The sequence below is a fragment of the Octopus sinensis genome, unplaced genomic scaffold (assembly GCF_006345805.1).
Source record: "Octopus sinensis unplaced genomic scaffold, ASM634580v1 Contig19321, whole genome shotgun sequence".
Lineage (NCBI taxonomy): Eukaryota > Metazoa > Mollusca > Cephalopoda > Octopoda > Octopodidae > Octopus > Octopus sinensis.
The window spans coordinates 89377-97235 of NW_021836291.1; the positions used below are offsets into that span (position 1 = coordinate 89377).

Below are 7859 nucleotides of genomic sequence, written 5' to 3' on the forward strand. Positions count from 1 at the left end.
GTTAAAAAGGTAATATTCTTATGCACAACCCCCAGCAATATATTGTATTATTTAATATTGAGCAGTCAATTCTTTTTTCCACTACTAATTTTAAAAAACTCAAAAACCAAAAATTAGAATGAACATTAATCAGAATCAAAGCTAACTAAATCATCAATATGCTGAATAGTTTCCTCATGTCCTTGTAGATCGTCCCCCTCAACCAAATCAGCCTCACTACCGAATAACCGACAGGGCGAACCAGTAGGCCATATACTCATTGAGACACTCCATAGTGTCCTTATACTGATTCAAATAATTCTCTACATATAGTAGATTTACCAAAACACGTGCATGATTAACACGACGGTCCTCTTCTTGTGCGATGCTATTCCATAATTCATAACTCGATCACTTTTTGTTGTGCTCGTTCCTCAACTGACTCCTCAGAATATCCATCTGTGCTTTCTTCCTCGCATATATTTTTTTATTTTCAGATTCCCTTTGATATGCCAACTGAGCCATCAAATTATTGTAGTTCTCCAACAGTTCTATCTGCTCTATCACATCCAAATTGTCACCGATTCTTCCTCGGCATTGGCCACTTCCAATTCCAGTCGATCCTTCATTTTTATGTAACTCTCCACTTTGGAATTAATCTGACTGTGTTTGGCACGCAGGCTTTTAAGGTGGGACTTGTATTCAGTCTCCACTGAGGCATACCGTGTCCTGTTTTGATGACGTATTTTCATCATCCAGTCTATATTTTTGTAGTTGTTCTCTTTTTTGTTTTATTAATATTTTTTTCTGCTGGATTGAGTCTTGTTTGGTTGTCTGTTGGACTTAAAGTAGGCAAACGATTTTATTTCTGACTGCAGCAAGTCCTTTTCTTATTCTTTCCTTTTCTGAACTGCACTTTATGAGCGACTCCAACAATTCGAGTGTCTTTTCTGTGCCTGACAGTGAACAGACAGGAACTTACGTGGCTCGATTATTTGGAACAGAGTTATGCTGATTGACAGGTCTATTCCCTTTCTACTGATAACTGTAGAAAAGTACATGTGTTTTAGTAGCAGTATTGGTAGACAGGAACCCCCCGGGAATGTAATCTCGTTGTCGTTTTGGTCATACTGTAGGTTTATGAGATTCATTAGAATGGGATAGAGTTGTTCAAACTAGAAGTATGTGGGTTGAATAGAACATTAATATTCGATAATGTGGACTGGGTTATTTGTGTGTTTGGAAATTTACAATTTATGAATTCTGCAATTTCTTTGGAGTCAGGCATCTAAATTAAATGAAAACAACATAGAACACTGTGAGACGCGGTAATATATAAAAGAATCAAAGTATAATTACAGGATATATTTAGTTAAAAATAATAAAACTTAAAGATTTACATTTTGACAAGCAAGTAATTTAATTCTACTAATTATTAGATGTAGGTTGTTGTTGTCTAAGGATGGAAAATAGAGATAATGCCAACATGGCCGAGTGGTTAAGGCGGTAGCTTCAGGTGCTATTACGGAAACGTGCGTGGGTTCGAATCCCACTGTTGGTATTTTACCCAGATTTATTTCACAATTATTTAATTATTCTAATTTTAATGAAAAAAATTTACAGTATAAACAATATCAATCGAGAATTTATAACTGTTTATATTTTACTTAGCCACAAATTCTTATTTCAAATTTCGAAGTGCTGTATGTTGGATTACGATATTCATCCGAAATTTGGTGAAGAAGTGTTAAGTCAAATTAAATTTTAACCTGAATAAAATCGTGGCAATAAAGATACCGAGAATAATTTTGCAAAAGGACTCTGTCGCCACAATTGTGTAATGTGGTTATGGACCCTTGGACCAGAGTACTAATGCCACAAACCATTTACTCTATGGATAATTCTGAAAATTTTGACCAAGACGAATCTACGATTATTAAAATGATTGCAGATATTTATAAATCAGTAATATACGTATTTAGAAGATCGTAACAGTCTCAGAAAAAAATTATGACAAAAATTGCCAAAGAAATTAGAAAAAGAATTAAAATTGGCTCGATTTAATTTTTTTTAAATCAATTAATGTCCTTTTACTCTATAACTACTACAAGACACCAGTGGAATCTGTCGACCCATGAGCCATGAGTATCCTGACCCGAAAGCAGAAAGGAGGAAGCTTTAATCATTATCTAAATGATATTTTTCTACTCTAATTAATTTAGTAATTTGTTTGTTATTATTAAAACTGTCTGACTGATCAACATTGTACCAAATGAATTAAATGATATTGAATTTCGATGTATTCTTTGATTTACTACATCTAAGACCCGTAAACAATTAGAGACCCTGGGACATCGTCGTCTCAGGCCGATCATGCGGGCAGGATCGAACCTTTCAGTAGGATCTCCCTCGTTTGAATCGGCGATCACGGGGATTATTATAATTAACTGGCTTACCCGTCTTTGGTCTTTAATAAATAAATAAAAAATAAATTACCAAACGGCAAACTTGAGAGGGGACTTAGCGTATTCAAAATAAATTTATGTTGTTTTAATTCCTCCATGATTTGAGAAGAAAAGATACAGTGTGTTTGAAAAAAAGCTGAAATACTTTCGGGTTACCAATCAAAAAAAACCTATGGTCACGATCGCAGGATTTTGACTTTAAAAAATAAACTTAAAGTGGCTGTACGCGAAATACAACAAACACAAAGAAAATGGTTATTAATGAGAATTAACAACAAATATTTACATTTGCTGTTATTCAAATGATTGAATGATATTGCATTTTCTTCGTAATTCCATTCAAGGCGAATGACATCAAGATTGTTTGATATAATTTCACTACTGATTTTTAATTAATTATTGTAAGTAAATGGTTTGGGGCTCGTAAATTTGGATAAACTTTAAATAAAATATATTTTGTAGCCAGGAGGCATCAATATTTATAGATTTTTTCTGAATTAAAGTGCTCATTTACTATTCAAACAATCTTCATTGACTAACAAGGAAATTTTGAAGGACATAATATACGAAGATTTGATACATCATATTCTCCTCAACTTAATCCATGCGAAAACTGTTTTTCTATTCTTGAACAAAGGGTGCATAAATGTCAAAATTGAATGTTGCATTGTTAAAATTAATATAAAAATTCCCAAAATTGAATACCGCATTGTCAAAATTAAGTCAAAAAATGTCAATATTGCTTATCAAATTATCAAAATTGAATGTTGCATTGTTAAAATAAATATAAAAATTGTCAAAATTAAATTGAAAATGTGTATAAAAATCCAAGCTATCATTTACTCGATGAAATTTGGAATTTTAGACTAAGGACTGAAAAGATTCAATTCAGAATAGCTAATTAGTTCTTTACATTAATGAATTACGCATGTCTTTACCTCTAAGTATATAATTGCTAATTGCAGTACGTTCATGATGGCTTCGTTTATAATCAAACAGTTGTTGGGAGACAAGCTATCTTCCGCGAAGGGTTGTAACTTTTAAAGTAAAGTCGGTCAGAAAGTGTTTCGAAGGAAGGAAACGTCGACTCATCTGCCAATGTCGACGAGAAGAGGGCGATGGAGGAAGCCCGTCTCGAACAGAAAAATAAACGTGAACAGCGGAATGCTCAGATGGAACAAGAACGAGAGATTATGCGGCAGGAATATAGGATGAAGGTTTATGGGCCTGATTAAGTGATCAAGTACAACATTCAGAGTAGTTCAGCGATCCCTGCAGACCCTGGGAGACTCGGCCGAGTAAAAATGACTCCAGCAGAAATTGAGCGAGAGAGAATAAGAAAAGAAAGTTTGGAGGCGTTTTGGATAATTAGACGAAATTGTGGTTGGAAATATAAACATTAGTGAAATTCAATCTAAAACTGTTGAGACTATTCAACAGAGTTGCAAGAAAATTAAGGATTCCTGTTCTCTTCAGTAGAGTTGTGCTGCTCAATATTAATTATTGACTAATTAGACTAATTGAAATGATTTGTTTATTAGTCAGCCAATACATTTGTCCTGGTGGTCAGAATGAGTGATCTCAAGTGAAGGACACGTTGTGGGGGACTCTTGTCTCGATGAGAATTGAAATAAAGACAGGTTTGTGTTTTTTGTCATTTTTATTATCGAGTTGGAAACCCAAATGACTGTGAATTTGCTTTTTATTGAGTTGTAATCATTTTTAAGAATATGTCGAAAGGGCAGGTCAACCGCAAAACTCAATATAAATGGGGCACCCTCTGTATTTGGGGCACTTTAATTTCTAAAGTCCATTTTATAGCAGTTTATTCAATTTTCTACTAATAGAATACAAAATTAAGAAAAAAATTTTTGAAGCGTTGGCAAACTCCATATCCGAAAGTTAAATATTCAAGATGTCTAGAGTTTGGAAGGGAACAGTATCTAGAATAAAAATAAAAACTAAACAAGGATTTGATTCAAATCCTATTACTGATGTAGTCCTATAGAAAAACTATGAATCAGATCTATTATCGAAATTAGATCGTCTGGTTTTTGAACTTTTCAGGAATCTGGGGCAAATGGAATTTAAATTTCCGGATGTTTAATTACAAAAATTGACAGAAATATCACGACTCGGATAAATTTTAACAGCTTTAAAGGCTCTAATGAATGGCTAGACCGTTTTGAAATCGTCATGAACTATCTTTTAGAGCAATTTCTGCTGAAAAGAATTCCTCGACAAAAATTCAATTAAAAAATTTTACGAAATCAAAACATTCAATCTGAACTTTTGGAGACTCATATTTTAGACGTAGTGCAAATAGAACTTGATGAAACCGAAAATCATTCACAATTATGAATATGATGAATATTTTAAAAAATTCATTATTCAATGTATGTCCGAAGCATATACTGAATATTATGTTTTTAAAATAATCGTCGCAAGAAATTGACGAAAAAATGTAATATTGGAAGGAAAATTAGCGATTGCTTTTTTAATTGATATATAAAATAGATTTTTTGATTTTTAAATGCTATTTTATTTAAAGAAATTAAAGAAAAAGTTGAAAAGGGTATAAATTATCATACCCTCTGTATTTGAAGCGAATTCCTATTGGGGCAAGGGTTCAACTGTATTTGGGAAGTCGTATTATTAATTCAAATAATTCTGTTAAAAATAAAATAAATTGGCTGTTTGCAACTTGGGTTTTCCTCATTTCAATTCCAAGCAATTCAATCTCTCAATTGGAATACGGACTTGAATCCCCTTGTCTGACATGACTACATCATTCGAGTTTTCGGGGAGTAATGCAAGTAATTTATGTACAAGTCCTTTGAGAGTGACCCAGTCAACTCATCACCAAAGACATAATGGCTCGACTGCTTTCCTCGTGTCGTGATCATTCTAACTAATTACATTCCAAACCTCAAATTTCACGAAATCACGCCAAACGAAAGGACATGATCGAGATTGAGTAAACATTAGACAATTTACGGACTCGATTGACCAGTCAAGGTCGACTCGAATCCTTCAGGAGTTCTATCTCATACAAACTTGTTTTTCAACTTAGTCTACATTTTCTTACTTGCCACAATTCGCTAAATTGAACTTGAAATTTTTTCAAACAAAAACTGTTTGTTTTATTAATTAAAAGAACATGAAAGAACTGTTTGCTAATTCAAATCAGTCGCCGAGCGGATGGAGAGGCAATTCCCACGCAATATATCGAACGCTGGCTGAACCAATCTCTGAGAGTAGTTTGAGCGCTTTGGATCCACTTATCAAACTGGTCTCGAAAGCCAGAAAAATAAAGCAGCAGGTATCGGTCAACTGGGCATATTTTGCAGTTTTCCTAGATTCGGGAAGGGCAGATGCAGATCCAGGACGGGAAGCAGAGTCGATCAGCGATGATGAAAAAAATTAGTCTACGCAGATAACATCCCAAACGAGGGCAGATAATCACCCAACACTACGCAGCTAGCATAATGAAAATTTCCAATTTGAACAATATCCAAGTCCGCTTGACCACCTAATTAAGAAAGATGGAAAGGGCTTCTTAGCCATTCAACAAAACCAACTGTCAAAAGACCATCATATGTCAATTAGCAACCAGAAGCACATCACCCCGATTCAATTCCTTAGGAAAACTGTTCCCCCTCCGTTCCACACTTGCGTTGGGGCCAGATTCCAACCTCGGGAAAAGCTGAGAAAGATCTTCAGAATTGTTGGAATCACCTAATTAATTACCCTAATTAACTGTTGGTGATTCTTGGGTTAAATAAAAACAAAATCCAAAATACACATTTAATAGACAAATTTCCAAATCTTACGTTAAAACAGCGGTTCTCAGCCTTTTTAAACTGAGGACAAGCTTTTCACTCGAAAATTTTTTTAAAACTTTGTTCCCACAATACTTATTATGAATTGCTGCTTTCCTATCTTCTCATTCTGTTTCACGTATTCTCTCAGACATCGTTCTAAGAAACCTTCCCACACAGAAATTGTCTGAAGATTACTCGTAGGGAAGCTCGGTTTGGCTCGAAGCTATTTTGCATCTATCCAGCGTCGATGAGACGAAATCTCTTGTCAGTCAATATACGAATATCTGGTTTCTGTCTCTAATCAACACCAACTCGTTTGCCTCCGTGCAGGTCTCTGTCAAAGCAGTGGTGCTGGTTAAAGGTTCTCCTTTCCATCGAAATCTGGTGGACAAGGATTGTTTGAGCATCGTAATTTCTTTCTGTGTCGGGCTGAAGATCTGCCAGAAGTGAGACTGCAACGAGGGCAATGAAATTCCGAACAAGTAGCTTCAAATGGACATAATTAGTGATATAATTCATATAAATATTCTGACAACTCTCAACATCCAATGAAATATCACTCACATTTGAGGACAGATTGGAGAATATTCGACCAGTCTGGAGAAGACTAGTGGACATGTTATCACCAGTCAGAATACTGAAGCTGACAAGTTAGCTAAGTCACATGTATTCTCAGCATTATAAATAAAGGCAACAACAAAGAGACCCTCCACCTGTCATTATAATCGGCCCGTTTGTAAAGTAAACCACAATTTTAGAGATTAAACACAATTTTGAGTCGACAGACATTTCCTGACGTCCATCTAATTAACGAACTATTAGTTTGTTATCTAAAACTGTACTTTCAGCTGTTTTAGCCTAAACAATAGTCATCCCCTACAGTAGAAATGTGACCTCACACAACGACGAAAACAGACTAATAACAAGGAAGTAAAATGAAAGAATAAATAATTAAAATCAGACAAGACCAGCCTTCTGGAGATATGACTGAGTGATGATATTAACAACGTCGTGGAAGACCACCACCATATTATTAGTGTCAGTAGCACACACATAGTGAATATACACTTGCTCTGAACGGGTATTCACACTGTCCAAATATTTGTTTTTAATGAACTCGCGCACAACTTCCGGGTTGTCGTCCGCCCCTGCCAGTTCACCAACCTCACTACCCTCAAATTCAGGAAAAATGGCCCTGATGGACTGCCTTTTCACTTTCTCCACAAAAATATCGTATTTGTTGAGAAACAGAATCATTGACGTCTTTTTGAAATATTCGTTGTTGAAAATAGACTTGAACAGGTGGAGACTCTCCTCCATTCGGTTCTACACATGACCAGTCCTCACCCACCACAGAACTGTCCTCCATCAAAGTCAGGTCGTACTCCGCTATGGACGCCACAAACAGAACTGCCGACACGTCCTCAAAACAGTGAATCCATTTCTTCCTCTCCGACCTCTGTCCTCCCACGTCCAGCACCCTGCCAGTCACCCAACTCCCTCACTGAAAGGAAATGTTGTTAAACACAAATTTAATGTCCGTCAGTCCTGTGGTCTTCACCCGAGTCCTCAAAACGTGCTCGACTGTCGG

General features: G+C 35.5%; 1 non-coding gene across 1 annotated transcript; it reads left to right on the forward strand.

The window, feature by feature from the left end:
• The first annotated feature begins 1459 nt into the window (after positions 1 to 1459).
• Trnal-cag lies at positions 1460 to 1540 on the forward strand. The gene has a single exon. It is a non-coding gene; the product is annotated as a tRNA-Leu (tRNA).
• Positions 1541 to 7859: the final 6319 nt, after the last annotated feature.